The sequence below is a fragment of the Rhinolophus ferrumequinum genome, chromosome 15, assembly GCF_004115265.2.
Source record: "Rhinolophus ferrumequinum isolate MPI-CBG mRhiFer1 chromosome 15, mRhiFer1_v1.p, whole genome shotgun sequence".
In the NCBI taxonomy this organism is placed as follows: domain Eukaryota; kingdom Metazoa; phylum Chordata; class Mammalia; order Chiroptera; family Rhinolophidae; genus Rhinolophus; species Rhinolophus ferrumequinum.
The window spans coordinates 4,175,802-4,200,840 of NC_046298.1; the positions used below are offsets into that span (position 1 = coordinate 4,175,802).

A 25,039-nucleotide genomic window follows, 5' to 3' on the forward strand; every position below is an offset into this window, starting at 1 on the left:
TAAAGCTGCTAAGTAGAGGTCTTAGGGAAATGTGAGGTGAGTCTTGGTGGACACTGGGTGTATATCCCCTGTCTTATCCTAGGACACTCTGGACTCTACAATCTCCACTTGTTAAGAGAAGTCTTTCTGCCCATGCTCTCTGTTTACAGGATGAAAAATCCAGCTCACTTCTGGCCTTTGGGGGTGATTATTTCCAAACCTGCTTTACAAAATTCTCTACTTTTTCTCCTGCTATTGACAGCAGTAGTGGTGTGTGTGTGTGTGTGTGTGCGTGCAAGGGTCTTTTCAGGGTAGATACTAAATTGGCTATGCACCTCTGAATATCCTCTGTACTCACTAAATTAAAACCTCCAAAGGAAAGACACAAAAGGAACACCTCAAAGGAGAGGGCAAGACGTTTCTGAGACACCAAGAAACTTTTCCAAAGAGTTCAATTTCAGTGAAGTATGTTTTGTTTGGCGGTACAACTCTCTCTCAGATATATATATATTTAAAATTCACTAGTAAGGGAGTTTGAGAATCAACTGGCAAAAAGATTTCCAGAAGCTGATCAGTTTGGTGAATTTATCTTCCCTCAGTTACCTAGGACAATAACACCAGAGAGAAGCCCTTCCCCCATGTTTGACACTGAAAAACACTGCACATAAAGAAAACATCTGTAAATTTCTCGCCTGATTCCCTGCCCTGCTGGAGCCACAAAGCTGCGTTGTTATGGAAATACAGCATGGGGGTCACAATGCACTTTCTGTCTTTATTGTAATTTTCCCTGCTATAGAAAGCTCCCTGATGCAAGGCCACTCACATATATTTACTCTCATTTCATAGACGGTCATTATAGTAACATCTTTATTCCACCTGACGGACTCAAGGGCCATGGTGAACAGGGGGGAGGGTCAGCCTCATGGAAGGGAGTTGTGTGCATTTCAGATGTGTTCATGTCCCCCATTCTGATGAGAGCACCCACACACACGGCCCCCGGGTAACAGCAATGATGCCTGTGCTTGGAGAATCAGGAGTACTGCACAGGAAAGACCTGCCCATGGCTTTGTAGTCTGCACTTGCATGGGAAATGTGGAGAACCCAAGGCAACCTTCAGATTGAAATGTAGCTGCTCCAGCTGAAAACACTTAGGAAACTGAATAACTGGTGTGTCGTAATCGATGAAACAAGAAGAAGGGGGAAATGTATCTGTAAAGGGATGGAAGCAGTTAACAGCCACGTGAGTTAATAAGCAGTGCTGCGGGGATCTAAACCATTAACTCAGTTTCCCCATGATGACAAAATAATTTTCCAATGTTGAGGCACATTTTTCCCTGTAGAAAATCCGTGTTTCGCAATAAATATTTGTTGAGCCCCTTTTACATATCTAACCACACAGATTTCCCACAGAGTAGTTAATAGGAAACTTAGCTTTCAATTCTGTAGCTTGAATCCTGACTCATCACGTTGATTCTCTGAGCCTGTTTCTTTTTTATTATAAGGAATTACAACGTAATTCCAGGGTTGCACATTAATATAAGGCTTCCATCCCTGACATAAGAAAAGTGTCTATATACCTGAGTTAGAATCCTGGTCCATCTGTTATTAACTCTGTGACCTCCAATGAATCTGGAAAATGAGAGTAGAGATACTTCTATCTTAGTATTGCTGTGAATAGGAGATTACGTAATCATGTAAAATTCATATCCTGGTTTGCAGGACATCGTTGAGGAAATGTGGGAGCTATGGAAAATGTTTGACCCAAGGGCACTTTCAGATGCTGATGTTTAATTAGGACAGACCAGAAACTGAAGCAGAGAGCTCTGGTTTGGGGTAAGAGGGAGAAAGCAGGGTCCACTCTGTACTGTCCATGGAATGAAACTAAAAACCTGGGTAGAAGGCATGGAGCAGCTTTCTGAGGACTCCAGAAAGTTCATGGTAGCAGGCAGATTGGAGAAGGAAACGAGAACTTGAAATATGTGTTTTCCCATGGAGAGTTTCCTGGCATTGTTTTTTCTTCTGATTCTGCAGGCTTGGACTCAAACTCAGTCCAAATCCTGGAACTTCACCCTAGGTATGGACAGAAAGAGCTTCAGGAGAAGTCATTAAGGAATGAGAAGGAGGGCACCTACAACACAGAGAGAGTAGGGAAAATCCCCTCAATTTTGTGTTGTGTTTTCCTTGTCTTATATTCCAGCCCTTAAGCAATCTCCAGTCCCAAAGCTTAATCCTACAGTGGCTGGGTGGCTATTGGACAGGGGAAGGGCAGAAATGGTAGGGGCTGCTAGCAGGCACCCAAAATTCTGAAAAAGGAGGAGCCTTCTTTCTCTCTGGCCAGAACAATGGTTTTCTGAACAAGGCAGGGGAAATCCCTGTTGTTTTTTGTCTGTCTTCTTGCAACTTAATCTCCGAGGCAGATCTAGCTGTGGGAAGTGGGCGGCAGGGCAGGGAGACTAAAACTGCAGCTTTTTAGCCAAAGGACCAAGAACGGGAGAGTCTAGGAGCCAGCGTGTCAGAGAGATGGAAGAGACATGGCCGTTTGAGAAAGATCTCAAAACATCACGCGTGCATTTCAGGGCTCTCCCACAAGCTGTGCATGCATGACCCTGACCCTGCACGACACACCTGAGGCCGTCAGAACTGAATCACGAGGCTGATGATTGCCCAGAGTGACACACGTGTGGAAGAGATCTAAACAGCACTGCAAAATCTTTGAAACTGAACTGACATGGGAACCACAGGCCATTAAAGGTTGGTGTGGCCTGAATGTAACTGAGTTGACTGCTTTGTTAAAACAAATAAACAAAAATTTCTCCACAGTATTAGAACAAGATGCAAAGTTATGTAACCTAATATTCAAAATGATTGGGATACAATCCAAAATTATTTCACACAGGAAAGAAATCTCAACAACTTGCAAAGGAAAAGACAATCAACAGACACCAACCAAGGTAACCAAAATGTTGAAATTATGAGACAAAAAATTTAAAGCAGTTATTTATAATCACGCTGCAAGAAGTAAGGGCAAACACTCCTCAAATAAGGAAAATATATAAAGTCTCAGCAGAGTAATAGAAGCTATAACAACAATCAAATGCAAATTTAGAAAGAAAAACTATAATAACCAAAATAAAATGTTCAGTTGGTGGACTCAGTAGCAGAATGCAGATTTCAGAAGAAAAAGTCAGTATACTTGAACATAAATCAGTATAAAGAATCCAACTTGATCAATAGAGAGAAAAAAAATGAAGAAAAAAAAAGAAATAGAGTCTCAGGAAATGATAGGACAATACCAAAAAGTTTAATATTTGTATTGTCAGAGTATTGGATGGAGAAAAGAATAAATGTGGTGCAGAAAACGAAATAATGTCTCAAATTTTCTCAACTTAGTGAAAGACATAAGCATATGTGTTCAGAAAATGTCAGTGAATCCTGAATAGGAAAAACTCAAAGGAATCCACACAAAGACCATAATCAAAATGATGAAAACCAAGGACAATGAAAAAAGTCTTGAAAGAAGCCAGAGGAAAAGGCAGCATGACATATATGGAACAGTAATTCAAGTTACTGTTCATTTCTCATCAGAAATCATGGAAGCTTTAAAGTAATGGGACGTTTTTAAAGTATGAAACTAAAATCAAACAAACAAATAACATTCTGTCAATCCAAAGTTCTATACACAGAAAATATCTTTCAGGAATGAAGTTGAAATGAAAATATTCTTAGGTAGAGGCAACAAAGAGAATTCACAACCAGCAAAACAAAAAGAAATGCAGAAGAAATTCTTAAAGTAGAACAGAAATAACAACAGAAGAAAACTTGGAACTTTGGGATTGAAGGAAGAGCAACAGAAATGGAAAATATCTGGGTAAATTTAACAGGTTATTTTTCTCACCTTAAATTCTTTAAAATACATATGAGAGTATACAGGTACCTATTTTGGGGGTACATTTTGCTGGTTTGTGCTTTTAGAGAAATTGGTCCCTTTTATCTAAGATCAAAGGTATGTGCATACTTTTCATTTAATGTCTATGTGGCTTCTGATGATACCCTCTTATTCATTCTTGTTGCTGGCAATTTGTGTCTTTAATTTCTTTTTCAGTCTGGTCAGACGTTTTTCACCAAATAATGGTTGAAAACTTGGACATCTCTATGCCAAACAAACAAACACAAGGAACATTGACCCCTACCTCACAGCTTATACAAAATGAACTCATATATCTAAATGTAAAACTTCTAGAAAAATAGGGAAAACTTTTATGATCTTCTCTTGGCAAAATAGTCTTAGGTAAGACACCAAATGCATGATTCTTAGAAGAAAAATTGATAAATTGGACTTCATAAAAAAAACACTATTGCTTTGCAGAAGATATTGTTAAGAGAATAAAAACTCAAGCTACATATTGGCAGAAAATATTTACAAGTCGCATATTCAACAAAGGACTTTCATCCAGAATGTATGAAGAATACTTAACACTCAAAAATAATTCAGTAAACATAGGCAAGAGATTCAGAAATACTTCACCCAAGAAGATACACGGATGGGAAAAAAGGACATGAGAAGATGTACAATGTCATTAAGTAAGATGAATATGTCAAGCGCTGAGTGTCATACAGAGCAACTGGACCCCACATATATGGCTGAGGGGAATGAAACATGGTAGAGGTACAGCCGCTCTGGAAAACAGACTGTTTCTTGTAGAGTGAAACATGTTTATTCTGATCCAGACAGTCCACTTACTTATTTTACCTCAGAGAAATGGAAACTTGTGTCTACAAGAAAGACTTACACAAATATTCATAGCAGGTTAATTTATAAAAGCTAAAAACTAGGAACCACCCAAATATCCATTAACAGGTGAACGGATTAACAAATTATGGTACGCTCATACCATGTATTACTCCTTAGCAATCAAAAGGAATGCACCATTGATGTATGCAGCAACATGGATAAATCTCAAAGACGTCATATTATGCTGAGTGGAAAAGCCAGGGTCAAAGGTTGCACGCTGTGGGATTCCATTATGTGGCATAGTGTGAAAGGAAAATTGTAGGGACAGAGAATGGCCCAGCAGTGTCCAGGAATTTAGAGTGAGAGAGGCTGTGACTACCAAGGGGGCAGCCCAAGGGGACGTTGGGCTTGTTGGCACCGCTCCGCGTTGTGGCCGTGGTCGTCGTTACTCGAATCTGCACATGTTAAAACTCCTGGAACTATTCGCCAAAAAATAATTAAATTTATGGCTTCTAAAGTTTTAAAAAATTTGACATTAACATTTAAAATGAACATGACACATTCTTCAGTTAGCATGTTTTTCTTTGCTAAAATCTCCTCCATATCACTAATATACTTAATGACTTCAACAAATATCAAAGGTAACTCAGTCATGGACAGTCACTGCGGACTTATTTGGTTATTTGTAATATCTCCCACGTTCTTTTGTTCCCATCCAAGAAGGCATCTTAGAGTTTTAGTAACAGTGATGCTATCGGAATAACCTTGAATCTAGCATAGGTTATAAAAAAGATAAGTAGTTCACAAACTTTATTACTTGGATTAATTTGACTATTTTTAGCAATTAATAACTTACAATACCCTATTGGGTTATTGAACCCTTAGACTGATAGTTTTGCAGTCATTTCAGCCAGCACTGAGGAAATGTGACATCACGCCCAGTCAGTGCCCATGTGGACTTCATTCTACCACTCAACCCTGCTGGCATTAAGTGGTGAATAAAGCAGGTCAGATTCCAATCCCCATGCAGCACTAAGTTTAGCGAATTTGAAAAAGAGATGTGCGATAGCACACGGTTATTGTTGATGGGGTACAGAGGGAAAAGCAGGAAGAAGGTCATGCCGCCAGGAGGTACTTTGTATGTGGGTGGGAATATTAGTCAAGACTCTTTGGTTGCAAATTACAGAAACACAGCTCAAGTTGGGTTATGCAAACAAGGGCTCACTGACTCATGCAATTGGAAGTCCAGGGCTGTCAGGGGTGCTCAGTGTATCTCATTATTCATCCAGCTCACCTCCCCACTCTGCTTCCCCCTTACACAGTGACTAGATGGCCACCAGCAGCCACATGCTCAGCTCCCACCGACGCAGCATCCTGGAAGAAAGAGAACTTGCCTTTCCCAGCATTTCCGGAAATCACAGGGCTGACCCTTATTGTTGGAGATTGGCCCATAAATCATGTCTGGACCAATTCCAGAAGCATGGAGGTAATAGTGGATTGCGTGGCCAGGACCACATCGTATGTCCACTCATGGACAAAGAGGCTAGGAGTTATTCAAATTTGAACTGAGAGTGGAAGAGGGGGGATTTGTCCACCAAAATCAAGATTTTTGTCATTGAATGAAGAGGAAATGACCAAAGGCAGGCAACGCAATAGGATAGTGGTCTCCTAGAATGCAGTTGATATGGAAGACAAGCGCAGCCCATTTCAGTTCCATTAATGAGATTCCAGAAAGACCCTCAAATGGGACAGTTCTATTTCAAAAGTCTACCCTCTTTGGGTATTCATAGTGTGGACGTTTTTTATTCTCACACTTACGTCAGGCTGTAACTGACTTCCAGGTTTAGAGCCTTACTGTTGTGTCTCAGAAGTTCAGAGATAAGACCTTCCGTGGGTGACTGGGAAGGGAGCGTGCTTGTCCAGGGAAAAGGCTCAGAAACTTGGAGAGAGACGATTTGTGTGTGAATCCTGAGTTTCCCCACTTTCTCTCAGCCCCTTGTTATGAAAATGCAATTGGTGTGAAAATCAAACGAGATACCAGTGAAAAGGCACATCTGTGTTTTCTATAAAAGTCTAGTGGAAGATGTGATTGTTGGTGGCTCCTTAAAAGTCGGCCTTGCAGTACCAGCTCTATTCTACACTCCTGAAGGGACGAGAATACTTTCTCACCTTGTTTGGTATCCCGGGGAGCCTTCTCCCACAAGGCTGGGCAAACAGGAGGGTCTTCCTGCTTTCTTACTGAGTAATTCAGTGAGTGAAGGAAGGAAGGAATGGCTTTGGGCTTCGATTCCAATACCGATTCCTTAGAATGATTCATTTTATCATGATCAAATTTTTTAACATCAATCAGTAAAGATAAAAGCCTGATTCTCTGATCTCTGGGAATATTGTGTGCAGGACTGGGCATATCTTTAAAAGACATAAAGAAGCTGGAGGAAGTGAGAAGGAGGACATCGAAATGATCAAGGAGGTGGGGGCAGGAATGGCAACCAAGGATAGATCAAAATGGGCCACTTTGTTCCGGAATATAAAGGCTGAGCAAAAAATGATCAAAGTCTTTGAAATCCTGGGGGAGGGATAGAGGGGGCGGAGAAGATTTACCCCGCTCCCGCCATGTCCCTTAGTGCCCACATCACAGACAGAATCCTGGGGTCCACCCAATGTGGTGTTTCTAATGATTTTAAGACAGTCTTCAGATGGAGAATCACTTGAATGAACCACTTTCAAATTCACATCAGGAATGAAGCCATTTAAGCCACTTGGGCATCTGGAATTTACTGAAGGTAGGGCTGAAGAGGAGCTTGTTCTAGAAGCAATCCACCGAAAAACGTGGAAGTTCTGTTGAAGAGCCGATGGAGAGAGCCAATCGCAGAAGGGAAACTGACAGTATCCTAAAACTTTAGGTAGTAAGTGAACAAATATGTCTGAATCTTTACAGATGGGAGGAATTAGAGATCTGTCCTTAGAGACGCCTTTGAACACATGTCCCCTCTCTGAGTTGTAGCAGGCACCAGGCTTTGACATCAGACTACAGTTTAAGTACCGGTTTCACGACTACATTAGTTAAGTGTCATTTTATTGCAAGTGATAAATAATCTAATTCAAATTAACTTAAACACAAAAAGAATTTTGGATCAAGTTCATGCAACTGTAAAGACTAGACAGGCTCAAACAATATCATCAAATTAAAATACTCTCCCTCTCTCTCCCTCTCTTTTTCCTTCTCCTTCTCTCTCTCTTTCTCTCTCTCTCTCTCTTTCTCTCCTTTCCTCTCTGTAACCCCCCACCCTAAATTAAGCTCTGTGTGATGGTTAAATTTATGTCATCTTGACTGGGCTAAGGGATGCCCTGAAAGCTGGTAAAACATTATTTCTGGGTGTCTGTGAGGGTTTTTCCAGAAGACATTAGCACATGAATTGCTGCCACAGAAGCTCGTGGATTACTCCTATACAACCTAGCAACCGAAACAAAACTAAACCTCTCCTTTCCAGAGAATCTAATAAAAGTCCTGGGATTGAGAACCATGAGACCAACTATGTCACATGTCCAGCGCTGTGGTCGAGGAAGGAAAAAGCCGCCCGGACAGACCTGAGTCGTAAGCTCATCCTTGGAGCTGGGAGAGTGTGGCCACGGATCTGAACCCTCCAATAGGAAACGCTTCTCACGGCCACAGTCCAGGCTTCTCCTACCTTCCTCAAGCCCCTGGGCACAGCCTGGAATAGATGTGTCTCTTCTGCCCTTTGAGGAGGAAGAGCGGCTGTACCACCTCCTTACCTGACGTGTCCAGCATCTCTTAGCACAGGCTGGAGACGTAGGAGTCACTCCCTGAAGGCTTGCTGGATTGCATGGAACTACATTCCTCTGAGCAGGAAAAGAGTATTTGACGAGTCCCTTATAATGAAGTGGCCTTTTCTGAGGTCTAGTTGACCATCCAGCGAGGCTCAAGAAAGAAGGAGTACCTGCCAAATGCATGTCCTTCAGCAGGGCTCTTCCTCCCAGATGTAGGGTCCCTAGGGCGGAAATCATGCAGGTTTCCAAGTCCACATTCCTTCAACCCCAAACCCGGCTCGCTGCTCAGCAATAGCCAGACGGTGACCTTGGAGCTGGCCCTCAAGGACATCTCGAGGCCACTCACCCAAATCTTCCTTCCCAGCATAGTCTTTGTACCTCTGAGTTCTTCCTGACGACCAGGAGACTAGCCAGTCCCCAAAGGATTCTCCCTTTTATTCTCTCACTGTCATAGACAAAGTCATTCTCTTACTATCTTTTGTGGTTGGTCTTTGTGGTTGTTAAATGTCTTTCTTCTCACTTCTGTTGATTATTACTTGAGCGTGGAACACCTAAGAAGGTTGTTGTCTCAGCCCCAGGAAATCGCTGGCAAAAGCAATGCTGCGTTAGAGACATGCGAGAAAGTCCCCAGAGAATGGGCTCGGGTCCCAGGCAGGAAGGATTCCAAGGAAGTGATTCGGGAGGAATTGGAGAGAGGACCCCAAGAAGGTTTCAGGTCGTATGGCCCTTCATAGGGAAGAGACTACAAACCAGTGGCCTCTAGGCTGGATCCACCCTTAAATATGTTTGATTGCCTTCTCCAGCATTTTTCTTTTAGTTGAATTTCTTGCCAATATTCAAACATCAAAAGATTGCAAAAATATTCAATATTCCAGTTTCTTTTGAAAAGTCGGATCTGTCAGAGCTGTATGCATAGCGCCTCAAACTAAATCTGCTGCCTCCGTAAGATGGGGCATGAGATCTTAGCTTCACCATTGCCCTATCCGGCCCGCTTACCCTTTTGCAAGTTCTGTGTTTTACACATCAGCTGCTTGGCTCTCAACCTTCCACTGAGTTTTATTTTTTCTGTCCTAGCTCCTGTGCCTTCCTTTCTCCACACATGCACACGCCTGCCATTCTCCTAAGATCTCTTCCTGCCTCTCTACTCCACTGCCGTCCAGGGTCGCAGCAGCCTAATTTGGGGGCTGGCAAAGTCGGCTACACCGCTCCCCTGGACATTCAGTCATCATTCCAAACAATCCAGACCAAGTGGATCTCAGCATCTTCCATAACTGGCCTTGTCATTCTCCAATGCCTCCATCTTTCCAGACTCAAACCTGAGAAGCCATCTCTCTTCTACCTTCTGCATCAAGTTATTCTCCTTGGATTGCTGCGTCTTTCTCTCCCACCTACCCTACTGCCTCTGCTCCTTGATCAAGGCCTCATTAGTTCTGATCCAGGCTCCAGGCTTGGTCTCCTAACTCTGCTGCTCAATGTCATTCTCTCCTTTTTCCAACCTACTTTTTATATAACGGTTGACAATGATTCTATAATCATGGCTTGGCTCATGTGACTTTCCAACGCACAAGCTTTAGCTAGGCAGCCCACTAGGTACAGAATTTGGTTGCGCTCCTCAAGAAGGCATCCAGGCCTCCTTATAGTTTGTACCCAGTTGTTTTAAAACATTCAAATGTGGGAAGGGGGAAGTCGGAAAGAGCTGAGCTATGAAATCAGTCAGACTTGGCTTAAAATTCTAGCTCTACCTGTCAGGCTCTTGGTCGTCATCTGTAAAGTGGGGATACGACTCTCTAAGTTCATAGCCTCTCATCTTCCCTCTTCCTGTTAGAATCCTCCCCATCTTGAGGACCTGGATCACATGGCATGTGGCATTGAAAGGTTCTCCTTTTGGGCCTTCTTCTTCGTATCCCTTCTTCTGTGCGAACACAATATGTCCCTCTAGGGCAGTGGTCAGCAAACCTTCTGTAAAAATGTTTTAGGCTTAAAACATGCTGCCTGCCCCTGCTCCTCAGTTGTGTTGAAACACAAAAGCGGCCATAGACGATATGTAAATGAATGAGTGAGGCCGTGTGTCAATAAAACTTTATTTATGGACACTGAGATCTGAATTTCACATAATTTTCACCTGTCACAAAATATTATTATTCTTCCTTTGATTTCTTTTTGTCTCAGCCATTTAAAAATGTAAAAACCATTCTTGATTCATGGGTCAGACAAACACAGGCAAGCAGTGGGCCAGATTTGGTCCATGGACCTTCGTTTGCCAACTCCTATTCTAGTGGGTAATTATTTGTAATTCTCTCTCTCTCTCTCTCTCTCTCTCTCTCTCTCTCTCTCTCTCTCTCTCTCTCTCTCCCCCACTCTCCCTCCATCCTTTACTAGATTCTGGGCTCCTCAAGAACAGGCATACATTCACCTCTCCATCACCCAAGCGTAGTGGAGACAAGCCTTTCTCCAGAACCAGAGCACTTAACGCCCCTGCTCTGGGATTCCACTACCAACATGAGGGAGTCCTCAGGTCTTGCCATCATGGCTTGGGGGGGATTCACAGGAAGCACAGGTGCCAAGAGAGAAAGCCAATTGTATTTTCTCATCGACACCAGAAGCAGGAGAGAACATTGCCCAGAGATTCGAGAGTTGGGGGAAAGGATTCTGAAGTAAACCCTTCGGTTGACTAAGTCAAGACTCCGAAGTCCTGACGCCACATTTCTGAACTGCTTGGCTGTCCGCAGCCTGGATCCTGCCCTTTCTCCAGCTCTGCTGCAGCAGCGATTGGGCAAGGATTGCCATCTGACTTTTATAGCTGGGGAATCACTGCAGAGAAGTTAAATAACTTTCTCAGGGGCTCAGCAGGCCAGGAGAGGAAGCAGGTTGTCTCTGCAATTTTTCCTGTCCTAGGGCTAAAGAGTTAGAAGTTCATCCAAGACCACAAGCAATTAAGTTGGGCTTCATTTGCTGAGTCTGGGGCACATAGCCTGCTCTGCCAGGGCAGTGTTTTGTCATAAATTCTCCTTCGCCCTGGGATTATGTTCAGCATTTCCCTTAGTCTTCAGAACACAGGCACACAGACTGTCTGGACCAGCCAAGAGTCCAAACAATGTCAAACCATCTACTGCATCACGATGGGCTCCGATGGCAGAAAGGCTTTGCTTTTGCCTACCAGTCTTGACCTTCCCTTTTTTGGTGACACTATCTCAATTTTCTTTCATAGGAATGACCCTGCTTCAGACATGGCCCACTGCTTCACGTGGCATCTCCTCTTCTAGTTTCAAAAGGGATCCACGACTCAGTCCAAAGAGCATTTCATCCCCTGGGCCCTGGGGTCATTTCGGAAATGGAGATGTGACTGGAGTTGGCTAACTCAGGTAAGATCTCGAGGTTCTCTGGGAGCCATTGGCAAAGACACAGTCTGCCCTCTGGTTGCTTAGTGAGGAGGACATACACTGATGCTGCCCAGGCCACCAGGTGAATGGGGTCTGCCTGAGAGAGAAGGTGACGCAGGAGGGCAGCACGGTGGGCTAGCGAGAGGACAAGCAGAGGCGATGACATCTCCTCAGTGTCACGATCCATTTGTGCTGGAGTCTAACTCTCTGCCTCTTGAGATCATGAATCTCCCTTGGATTCTTATCCAGTGTGAGAAGTCCTTTGGGGCCTCAAGCCCCTCCCTTTCCCCTAAGCCTGTTGCCCTCATTCCCCACTCATGTGACTTCCGTGCCTTCAATTCCCCCTTCTTAGTCCCCCTTCCCAGTCCAGTCCAGATGTTAAGACCCAGGACAAGTGCCACGAGGCTCTCCCAGGCCCCTCACATGTGGCTCCCAGCAGGATCTGTCTCCCTCTGAGTTGCCACGTCAAGAACTGGGTGACCCCATGGAGATGAACAGAGGTGCACGGATTCAGGATATCTCGTGGGAAAACAGCTAACAGGGCTTACTGATGGTTTTCATGATGGATTATATGAACATGGGACTGGTTTCTGTGGCACCAGTGTTCTTTGAGCTTGTCATGTCCATTTTACCGTATGCTCCCACCATGTTTCTCTGTTTAAATTACTGTAAAGTCAGATGCATGATATATTTTAAGGCTATCCTGATCCCATTCTCATTAGCCTGACACTTTTACATACTATTTTCTTACGTATACAATAATATGACAATAATGGAAATACTAATACCTGAATTTCCTCTTCCGTAATAGTAATGAAAATACTAAAAGAATTCATTAGAAGTAAAGATTAAGTGAGATAAGGTACACTATGTGCTTAGAAAAGTGCCAAGTATACAATAGCTGGTCGATAAATGCTAGCTATCTGTTACCACTGTTCCTATTACAACTAGTAGTATCACTGTGATTTCTTCTTATTGATGTGATCATAAATTCGAATAGGCACTGAATCTATGACAAGAATTGTATAGAAAGGTTGTCCTAAGGATCCCAAATCTGATCAGGTTAAATCTTTTGGATTCTCTTAAAAGTGGAATCGAGGTCGTGAGCAGACATACCCAGCAGCCAGGTTTGCCACAAGTTGCAAGTCTGTCAGTCACACACTGACCCACGGGGATCTTTGGGGAGGGAGTGGCTAGGGGACTATAGGACAAGAAGTCGGAAGGCTCAGCTGGGAGGTTTGGGGATGGCGGGGGCCAGAGACAGTGAGAAATGGTCACTTTCCTTGATCTCAGACTGACTTCATAGCTGACTACAGCCCTAGAAAATGTTATTAGAAGTGTATCACCAGTGGAGTTCAAATGCATTTTTAATATCTTCTAAATGCTTAATTTGGTTTTGCTGGAGACGTGTTTCATCATTCTCTCCTGCCCCTTAATTAAGCTAATGACTTTATTTCTTTTCTCCTTTCTGATCGGCTCATAACACATTTCCCAGGCTGGCCTCCCTCCTCACGCCTGTCGTTTTTGATCTGGTTATTAGTTTTCAAGCTCACATTGTTTTTCCTGTGTTGGCATGTTACTGACGAAGCCCGATCCATCCGGGGGGCTCTGGGGACCCCAGCTGGCACAGACCCTCCTACTCTCACAAAAACAAAATCCCTTCCATGTGCAGCCACCTAACGACTTACTAACTACTTGCACATGCGTTATCTCAGTTGATCCCCAGCGGTACCACTGAGGCAGGCGTTATTAATTATTAACCCTAGTTTTACAGATCGGAAGTGTGAAAGCCAGAGGCGTTAACAACTGACCATGGCCAAGTAACAGGAAGGTGTTCGGGCCGCTGGCCGGGCCCTTTGCCCCTCCTCCTCCATCACTCGGCTGACTCCACACCCTCCGCTGAGCCCACTGCGATTCTCTGGGCACTGCAGGTGTACACAGTCCTGGCATTCAGCTGGGCAGGTGGGGGGCGTTCAGGATGCCTCCTGAGGGTCAGGGTCTCGCTCCGGGAAGGATGCCATCACTCCGTTTGTTCTCCTGTGTCTACGGAGCAGTTGTACTTGGGAGAAATCTGAAGATGACAGCTCCATCCTGGATGGGTCAATTGAAGGAAAGGCTGGGGATGCAAGCATGACTTCATGGAAGTTTCCTGCAAACTCCCTTAGCTCAAGTCAGAAGCTTCTTTGGCACGGGATGACTAGGGTGAGGGAGTCCCCAAGCTACTACTATTTCTTCATGCTGATGAGATAGTAAATTCAAACACAGGCACTGAATCACATGACAAGAATTCTATAGAAAGATGGTCCTAATGATCCAGAATCTGATCACATGAAATCGGCCCCTCACCATTAAGAAACCTGGGAAACAAAGACTCGTTTACTTTCCTGAGAATGTGTGAAGATGAATCTGTTTTGGAGCCTTGGGGAAAATCGGCAATGCACTGAAGGATAAAACAAAAACTCTCAGGTCACTGTAACAGATACACCACGGGCTTTGCTAATTTAATCGACTCACTTTACAGACGAGGAAACAGGTTCTGATGGGACAGTGACTTGTCCAAGGTCACCCATCTAGTTAGAGATGTTTACCTGGAAATAGAACATGTTCATAAAGAGGAAGCAACTCCTTATACCAGATGGCTTGCAAAGGGGCGAGAGGGTGGAAGGATTAGAATGTTCTTGTATAACTGATATTCTCCCCCTTATTATAAGAAATGCCAGTGGGACAATGTCACCTGGTAGGAAGGACAGAACTACTCTGTTTGGGGGTCTGTGCTTGATCAAAACGGCTTCATTTACAAAACCTAAATTTTCTCTCTTACAAGGTGACTACAGAGGTCCCTGGGGACACACTGGCTGTAGGAAGTGTTGAGTACCATTAGTCAAGATGAGCTAGAAATCCCAGAGCATGTCTACGTGCTGGACCAGATGAAGCTTTGTGCTACGACGGTTTGCAGCTGGTGGTCCACTGTGGACCTCCCCACACATGCCATGCTCTTGGTGACAGCTGGAGCTTTGAATGCACTGGTTGGGCTAGGAGGGGACTGACAGTAAGAGCTCTGCCCTTTCTCCCTGAACAACGGGAGGAATTTAAAGAGACTTAGTGGGTCAAGCATGAGGCAGGAGAAGAAAAATAGGCTCAAACTTCTGTGCTGAAAAGCTGAGAAGCAGTACAAAAGGAAGGAAGTTTGTTCCCCCAGGTTCTAAAACAGTCAAACTGTCACTCAGTATGCGGAGAGATGGGGGCCGGGGGTGGGGGGTGGTGTTGGCACATAGAGAGAAGAGTCTGACTTGGCCCGGAGTTTTGCTGTGGAATCACAGTCTAGAAATACTTCTTGAGAGCCATCCTGGAAGTTCACCATTTCTGAGCTGCAGGAGAAGCTGAATGGGCGCTTTCTCCAATGAATTAATCACTGTGTTCAAGCTAATTACTGCCTTAATAACCTGCCTCCTGCAGATGGCAACTTGGGCACAGAGAAAGCACGGGGCCGGCCAAACACCACAGAGAGCGTCAGTGGCAGCCACAGAAATGAGGCAGAGAGGCCAGTGGCTGCGCCTTTCGTTGCCTAGGCCAACAAGCAGACCCTGCCAGAGTGGCTGCCGGGTCCCCAGTGCATGGAGATGGGCAGAGGTGACACAGTTGGGCCCCCCTCCTCTCTTCCCGAGGTGCCCAGGTGAGCTGTGGCCTGCAGATCTGCTGTGCTCAGGAGAAGCCGCGAGCTGCAGGATAATATTAGCTCACTTTTATTGCCAGAGCCGGGAGTCCTCCTCCTCCCGCAGCTCAGCTCGCAGCTGGGCTGTAAACCTTTGATCTGCTGACCCAGGGAGCTGAACATTCCCGTACATCCACGGGGCAGGCTGAGAAAGGAGGGGCCCAGAGGCGGAAATCGGCCTGTTCCCCGCAGCCAGCGCCCAGGCGGGCAGCACGCTGAGGCTCTCGTTAGGAGAGCAGAGGGCACCTTCTCTATGGCCCACCAGTGTGTGCTTCCCAACCTGTCCCGTGTAGACCACACTCGCGATTTGCCACATAATGCCTATATTGTTTACTTTATATTTTTCTTCAAATGATAATTCACCATTTTAAAAAAATCAAATTTCTTGGGGTAACATTGGTTAATAACATGATATACATTTCTGGTGCACGACCCTGTAATACGACCTGTGTACTATTGTGTGCTACCCACCCGAAGACATCGCTCCCATCACCACGTATTTGACCCCTTTGCCCTCTTCATTCTCCCCGCTCTGGTAGCCACCATTCTGTCTGTATGAGTTTGGTTTTTCATTTGTCTGTAGCTTTTGTTTTATACCCCTCGTATGAGTGAAATCATAGGTTCTTGTCTTTCCCCATCTGACTTATTTTGCTTAGCACGATAATCACGAGATCCATCCATGTTGTTGCAAATGGCAATATTTCATCTTTTTTATGGCTGAGTAGTATTCCATTGTACATATATGCCACATCTTCTTTATCCAATTATCCATCAAAGGACACTTAGGTTGCTAATTCACCATTTTAAAACTTAAACATTTATTTTGAAAGAAGCTGTGTAACACCCATAAATAGAAAGCTAATATCACTTGCTTTAAAAATCAGTATAAGAAAAACAAAAGCACTTACTAAATTTTAGCCTGACATCTCCTGCCATGGCCTCTGAACCTAAACTCTAATATGGTAAGACATGTTTGCCCTTTCTCCTGGGCATAAGGATAAGAACTGACCACCTGAAACCAGCAACCATCTCCCCTGAGTTACGCCAACTATCCCTTGGAAGACACTGCCCCAAAAGCAAATGCCGCTTCTCGCACACTTACCTCCAGCCTCAGCTCTTGGGACCGTTAGCACTTTCTACCAACATTTCAGGTGTCTGTGGATGTGTATTTTCTTTCTCATGAGATTGAAAACTTCTTAACTTCTGGTCAACCCTTAATATCTATTTAAGAGCAGGACTTTGTATCTGATCATCCCGCCAGACATCCAGCAAGCCAAAAAAAAAAAAAAAAAAAAAGAGCACTTGGCATTTCTCTTGGATTTGGTTTGGTTTATCCTTGATCCCCCCAGAAAAAGAAAGCCCAGGAACTTGCAGTAGAAACAGACCGACGGGCAAGTGGTCAGAAAGAGACAGGCCTAGGGAAGAACTGCCTCCGTCAACTGGATTGATCCGGGGATGGAATAGGTTACCGGGAGAGAAAGTGAGCTCCCTGGCTCTGAAAGTACTCGGGTGGAGGCTGGGAGACCCCTTGCAGTGGACAGGAGTGTGGATGAGATTATTCAGAAGTGCCTTTTAGCCTTCAATGAGGTGATGCCGAGACTCTAGGCTCAAGGTCAGCGAACGCTCCAATGTTAGATGAGAGCCGTGCGTGGCCAAGTTGGGGTGTGTGCGAATACGTGTGAGCACGATGGGCGTGTATGTGTGCACAGGGTCACGTGCCTGTAGGTCTGGCATTCCCACGTCTGGCAGGGCTGGACTAACCCTTGGTGCCAGGCAGTGGCATCTCACGCTCTCTGTCTGCTGACAAGCTTCCTTACAATGGCCCCCAGGGGTTAATTAAGTTTTATTGAGCCAGAGTTTATTGCCGCTGGATCTTGTCTCTCTCCTTAAACACCTCTGCTTCCTGGGAAGCTGGAGTCCTCTGGGACGATATTTTCACCGCTGTTTAGTTTGCCCGTAACCTGTATTTTATTTTATTTGTTTTCTGAGGTACTCTAAGGGGGGGTGGATGAGGTCATTTCTCCCTCTGCCCCTCTCGATGCCCTGTTCTTTATCTCTTGGTGACTCCATTAAACCAGGTTGTTTAAATGGAGCGCAGATGTTGCCAGTTTTCATATAAAGAAATGCATATTCATTTACATAAATTTCAGTGAATTATGGCAGTTTTGGTTTTACGCTGCGTGACTGTTTGTGTGTGTTACACAGACTTGCTTGGCTCCCCCCAGTAAAAAACCATTTAAAGGTTTAACTAGGAAGTCCTTCAAATCCTAATGTGTTCATTCTCTTGCTTTATTTTATTTATTTTATTTTTGAGGCTATCAGTCCTGTTCCAGTTATCTCTAATAGCTTAATACGATTAGAGATTTCCTCTAATCACTGCTCAATGTGTTTCAGCTCTATTAAAGATTTATAGGAAAGCTTTATGGAACACACCTTTTTAGAATTCAGAAGGATTTTGCGGGTTATTATTCATAACATCTGCCACTTACTGCAAAGAGCCTTAAAACATCCCTTTAATGTGTATTTAATGCTTGTGATACAATATAATATCAAAGACGACGTGCTTTATTATGGCGGCCGTGTTTGTGTAGCTGCACCGAGGTTCTGCCATTGTTGGAGCCCGAGACGGAGGGTTTATAATGGCCATAAAGCCTGTGCAGGGCTCAGCTTAGCATTTGAGGACACAGAGAGAGAATGGTGTTTTCCTTTTTCTTCTTTGACTTGACTTGGTGCAATGTGAAGAGAAGCTGTTTGGCAATTTAAAGAGCCGCCGAACATAATCTAGAAATAAAACAGTGGTCCTTGGAGAAGTATTAAGGTCAACTACTATTTGAAAACAGACCTCCCCAGCCGGCCCTCGGAGATCCGAGGTGTAGCCAGTCTGGGCCAACAAAGGCGGTGGGCTTCCGCTGATGCGTCCGCCAGTTTCTCTTCTTGTATTGTTCTTTCCCTATTAACATGCCATTTTTATCAAAGAGCACCTACTAACAACCAATTCCTTGTCACATTTTAATTTATGAAAGATGTACATGTTACGTATGTCTGCAAGAAGGTGTGACAGCTATTTATCAAGACGTTCACAGCAGTTGTGTTGGGGCGATGGGGTTGGTGGTCAGGTAGCCGAGTAGAAAGAATGCGGACCTAGACGGAATCATCGATGCCTCACTGGCTGTAGGGCCTTGGGCAAGGGATCAACCTCTCCAAACCTCAGTTTGCTCATCCATGAAATGGGAATATTGCCAATGAACGAAGGTTATTAAATGAAATAGTATACTCAATGTGTGTCATAAAGAGTCTGGCACATTGCAGGTGTTCAATAGTGTGTCCCATTTTTATAAGGCATTGATTGTATTTTTTAATGAAAGAAATACACTTTGAAATTCTGTAAAACATAAAACATCTGCACGGCACTCCAGACCTGCAGGGGCTGCCCCTGCTCCCACGCTGAGTAGACACAATTCCAGGCCCGACAGTGGGTCTGACCGCTGTATGACTCGATGCTGCCTAAATGCATGGTATCTCTCAGCCTTGAAGGAATCCTGCGAATACCTCACAGAGCCTTGGGAGTCCCGAATTGGAAAACCATGGAGGAAATCTAAACGCTGTCGTTTGCTGAAGGAGGTGCTGGGGTCCAGAGAGGAGAAGGGACTTGCCCCTTAGTTAAAGACAAAGGAAAAGAGGTATAGACCACGGCTCGTACCTCCCTCTCAGGGCTATCCCACCCACCTTGACCCCAGCAGGAAGAGGACTTTGGCTGTCACTGGCGTGGAGCTACTAGAATTGCAGGGTCTGCCGTTCCTTGCGTTTGTTTGTCCCTATACCCCCCATCTTAGGTAGGCGCAGCCCAAGAAGCCCCGTGGTCCATGACGTGTGGTCTTCCAGAAATGTGGGCTGCAGGGGACCAGAGACTGCATCTCCCCAGGTGTGTGGATGTGCCCAGAGTGGTTTGCTGGGAGTGGGTACAGCGAGCAGAAGAGGATTTTCCTGGCGCACGCATTACTATGCTTGGTAATTCTGAGGTTGGAACTCCCTAAGTGCCCGCTGGCCAAATTTGCTGAACACTTGACTTTCAAACAGCCCTCATTACAGACCCGCAGCCATCTACTTTCTGACAGGTTTGGAGTAAATATGTAATTGGGGAGTTTTTAAACCCGGTTCTGTAAAGTGCCGTCTGTGTCTGTTGTTTGGTTATTTTATGTGGTAGTCAAAGCTGTTCCTGGGAAGGGGGGCATGAATGAGGTGCAGGGTGGGGGTGGGGCCGACATCGATGCAGGATGCTTGCAGCCTGTTCTGCAGTGTTCAGAGACCAACATGAGCAAAACCCTCAAAGATCTGCAAGGCGTTCATTCACATACAGAAGGTTGCATATCCTTTCTGCATTCCGGGGAGATTCAGAGACAACAAGGTCACCCAGAACGTGAATGATGGCTGTGGAATTTTTTCTTTTCCAAAAAATGTTTTAGAGTTCTTTTCTTGCCAACATTTGATGATGAAAATATTCAAACATACAGTCAAGTTAAGGGAATTTTACAGTGAACCAGAGTCTCTGGACTCTGCCATTAACATTTTACTGTGCTTGCTTTATCACTTATCTATCCGTCCATTAATCCATCTTATTGGAGGATATGTCAAAGTAAATTGAAGACATCATATATTACCTTCTAAATATTTCAGCATGGATTTCATTAGTTACAATTCAACATTTGTTTACTGTTTCTTTGTTTTCATGTAAAATTTACGTACAAATGAAACGCATGAATCTTAAGTGTACACATGTGTAACGCAAGCCCCTACCCAGATACTGCCATCACCACCAAAAGGTACCCTCCTGCCTCTTCCTGGAAAATTCTTACTCCCATTTCCCAAGAGGCAACCACTATTTCCCCACTGTCAATTAGTTTTATCTGCTCTAGAATTTCCTATGAATAATTACATAGTACCCACACTTTTATGAAAGGCTTATTACACTCAGAATAATGTTTTTGAGATCTATTCATGTTGTTGATAGTGTGTTCCTTTTTGTTGCTGAGCACATGACACTGAATGAATTTGAATGAATATTCCAGACGGTTTAACCATTTGCCTATTGATGGATACCTGGGATATTTCCACTTATGCCTATTATGAATAAAGCTTCCAGGAACATTCATGTGCAAATCTTTTTGTGAAAATATATTGTCATTTATTGTGGGACAATATTTAGAAGTCAGATTACGGGGTCATAGGGTAGTATGTTTAGTTGCATAAGAAACTGCAGACATTTTCAAAAATGATTAGACCATTTTATATTCTCCCAACAATCAGTCTCTTTAATTTTAGCTATTCTGATAGATGTGAAGTGGTATCTCATTATGGTTTTGGTTTGCATTTCCCTGATGACTAATGAATGTCCATTTTTCATGTGTTTATTGGCTATTTTTATATCTTCTTTTGTGAAGTGTTTATCCAAATGTTTTGTCCATTTTTAATTAGGTTGCTTGTCTTTCTATTATTGAGTAAAAGAATTTATTTATATGTCCTGAATACCAGTCCTTTTTCAGATATATGTTTTGACAACACTTTCTTCTTATCTGTGGCTTGCTTATTCATTTTCTTAAGTTTACCTTTTGATGACAAGTTTTAATTTTGGTAAATTCTAAAGATTCTTTCTTTTATTAAAATTGCTTTCTGGGTCCTGCTTATAAAATCTGTGCCTACTTCTCTAAAATCTTTATGGTCTTGCATTTACGTCTAAGACACATCTTAGATTAATTTTTGTGTATGGCATGAGGTGGGAGTTGTGGTGACTAATCTGAGGGTAGAGTTTTCCAGTACAATTGATTGAAAAGACTTTCATCTCCCCATTTGATTGCTTCATGGCCTTTGTTGAAAATCAAATGATTGCATGAGTATGGGCCTTCTGTTCTATTTCACTGATCTATTTGTCAATCATTACGCCATTACCAGACTATCTTTATTACTGTAGCTCTTACTAAATCTTGAAATCAAGTAGAAGAAGTCCTCCAGTTTTGTTCTTTGTTCAAGATAATTTTGGATATTTTAGGATATTTTGCATTTCCATATAAATTTCATAATCAGTTTGTCTTCTACCAGGAAAACAAAACAGCCTGCTGGGATTTTGTTTGGGTTGCATTGAATTGACAGTATGACTTGAGGGTAATTGACATTTTATCAGTAATGAGTCTTCTCACCCCTTAGCGTGGGTTAGTTTACCATTTCTTTGGGTCTCCTTTAATTTCTCTCAACAACGTTTTCTAGTTTGAAATGTAGGGGTCTTGCATATCCAATTTATTCCTAAGTACATTATGCTTTTGACACTACTTTAAATGTGATTTATTTTGCAAATCTCATTTTTAATTGTTTGCTGCTGGTATGTAAATATACATCTGATTTTTGTATATTAACTTTGTATCAGGCAAACTTCCTAAAGGCATTTAGTAATCTGGGCCGTGTTCTTATAGATTCCTGTGGATTTTCTATGTGAACAGTTATGTCGTCTGCAAATAACTACAGTTTTGTTTCTTCCTTTTTGATCTTTATGTTTTTTATTTGTTATCCTTGCCTCATCGCAATAGCCAGGACCTCCAGTGCTATATTAAATAGCAGCGGTAAGAGTAAGTAGATCCTGCCTTGCTACTAATCTTAGGGAAATGCATTTAGTCTTTTCACCGTTAAGTACGATGTTAGCTCTAAGTCTTTTATATATGTCCTTTATCAGGTTGAGAAACTGCTTTTCTATTTGCAATTGACTGAGACTTTTTATCAGAAGTGGATTTTGAATGCTGCAATGCTTATTCTGCATCTCCCAAAATGAACACATTTTTTCCTTTATTCTGTTAAACCAGCCTTGCATTCTTGGGATACACCCCACAATGTTTTCTTATAACCTAGAATTTTTGTTTTATAATTAATAAAAGCACCTTTTTACACAGAGTTAGATGTGAAAATCAATGATCACTCTTGGACATACCTAAAAAACAAAATATAAACTACACAACTAGATTAGGTATTCCTAAAAGTTCTTTACATTTACAGTCATATCTTTTTAAATTACTTTTCATCTCTGAACCATCAACGCCTCTGTCTTTCCACACTGTGTTGCCTTCTTTGCCATCAAGAGGATTGTTGGTACAGGATTGATGAAAATCGTGCTCCATTATTGGCTTCAGGATTTGATTCCAAGCTGCTGTCACCTCTGCCACAAGCTCTGATGACATGCATAAACACTGACAGCTACATAATGACTGCTGTCTGAGAGTAGCAATTATCAGGCACATTATGATTTGGGGAATGTTACAATGTAAATAAAATGTAGATCTTAGAACTGCTTGAATATAGTGACAACTACAATGTTCCCCTATGTCCCTAGAGGGATTTATAATGGGAGCTTTCATTTTTTTACACGATACAGTTCTGGTTATGTTTAAAGTTTTATGAGGAGAAAATGTTACTTTTCTAATAAAAAATAGACACTTTTAAGAAAATTCATTAAAACCCTCAGAAATAGTTTATAATTTTTAACGCCTACTTTTATCTTTAGAAAGTTTCCCAAGAGGACTTTCAAAGATCACTTACTCCACTGAAATCATTGAATACATGAGGATATTGGCACTTGACTAGTTAGCCAGACTTGTAAACTCTGTGAGACCAGAAACCAAGGGTGTTCTGATCACTGCAATAGCTCCTCTGGCTTCACATTTACTGCTCTGTAGTTGGCACTCAATAAATACTTTCTAAAATAATGGCTGGATGAATGAGGCTTAGAAGCTACATTAACTTGTCAAAAGTCCCATGGAGGCAACTCACTGGCTGAGATGGGAGTGTAACGTGAGCCTCCTGACTCCTGGTCTATACTCGATCATCAGCCATATCCAACTAAGAGTTGGACCAGTTGGCTTAAGTTTTCTGACCTTGTAAAGGCTGTGGAGGGGGTGGGTGGGAGGGGGTTATAATTTGGGGATCCTGCTGTGTGCACCATGGATCTTGCCTGATGTGGCATTAAGTACAAAACTCTAGACCTTGTAGTCACAGTATAATGGGAATGTCTGTCTCCTCCTTCTCCATAGCATCACTGAAAACAATCACAGATTCAGCATGTGGCTATTAATCACTCCTGTTAGCCAGACTGGCTCTCAGTGGCATGTTGTACATGATTAAATTATGCCATCACTCCCTCTGGGGCTGCTGTGTTTAACTGCATGGAAAAAATCTCCCCCAAATGGATGTATTTGTGTTTTCCCTAGCACAAATCAAGCCCTGTTTGTTTGGGCAAAGGTCGCATGTCTAAATCCCATGAGTAATCAAGACCGTGGGCGTCCCTGACCCAACATCTCGAACACACACCAACATGTGTCCACCACCCCCTATCTTCACTCCTGAACTCAGGCATCTTCATTTTGTTCTCTTGTCCCAATCCTTTATCCTCCCCAAGGCCCATGCCACGTCTTCAAGCTGAACTCACGGTCCTGCTGCCAAGCACACCCGTCTGGCCCTCTCGTCACGTCTTCCCCATCTCAGCAAGTGGTATCACCACCTATCAAGATTCTGGAGCCAGAACCTGGGAGATACTCCGCATCGGCTCTTGCCCTCCATCCCTCCATCCATGAGTAAGTCGCATTGATTCGACGTCCAAAGAGATTCCAACTATGTGCTCTTCTCTCCATTTCTAACACCTGCTTCTGGATAGCCATCATTTCACCCAGAAGCTTCTTACCTGACCTCCAGGCACCTGTGCTTGCTCCCTACAGCCCATTGTCCCCACAACGGCCAGAGTGACTGAAAAACACAAGTCAGAGGGTGTCATTTCTCTGCTCAAGTACTTCCAGTGCCTTTCCATTGTTCACGGAACAAAATCTTAACGATTTACTCCAGTGAGCAGAGCTCTGCACGATCTAGCCTCTGCCTAACTTTCCATCCACAGCCTGTGGGACTCCCTCCCTGACCAGACATAGGTCCCAATGGCCCTTGGTTTCCTCAAGCACACCAAGTTCATCCCCTCTCCAAGGTCTTAGCACATGCTGTGTACCTCCCTGGATGCCCCTTAGGTTTGCTATTCACGTGGCTGGACCCTGGTCATAACCAGCATATCAGTTTAAATGCCACTTCCTCCAAGAGCTCTTTGTACCCATGAGTCCTTTGGACAAATAAGTCCTAGCACTTATTGTCACTTGGCAATTATTTTATTTGTCTGGTTGTTTTGATCACTGAAATATAAGCTTCTTGAAGGCAAAACTTTGTACTGTTCAATGCTGGCACATTGCGTGGTACATGGTGAGTGTGTGTGTGTGTGTGTGTGTGTGTGTGTGCACGCGCGCGCAAATAAATGAATAACATCTCACTTCCCCCATGAAACCTTCCCAGCCTACTCCACCCACACCCATCTCTTCCTTCCTCTCATTCATCCTCCCTGCACCCACTGTAAGTATATAGTTTCCACAACTGTATATT

At 43.5% G+C, this 25,039-nt stretch overlaps 1 long non-coding RNA gene across 1 annotated transcript in view; it reads left to right on the top strand.

Annotated features, from left to right (window-relative positions):
* LOC117035015 (uncharacterized) overlaps window positions 1–24,792 on the top strand; it is a 79,574-nt gene extending 54,782 nt beyond the window's left edge. Inside the window, exons 2-3 of the long non-coding RNA XR_004425153.1 lie at window positions 11,709–11,862; window positions 24,024–24,792. This is a non-coding gene — a long non-coding RNA (uncharacterized LOC117035015). The remainder of the gene's footprint in view (window positions 1–11,708; window positions 11,863–24,023) is intronic.
* Window positions 24,793–25,039: the final 247 nt, after the last annotated feature.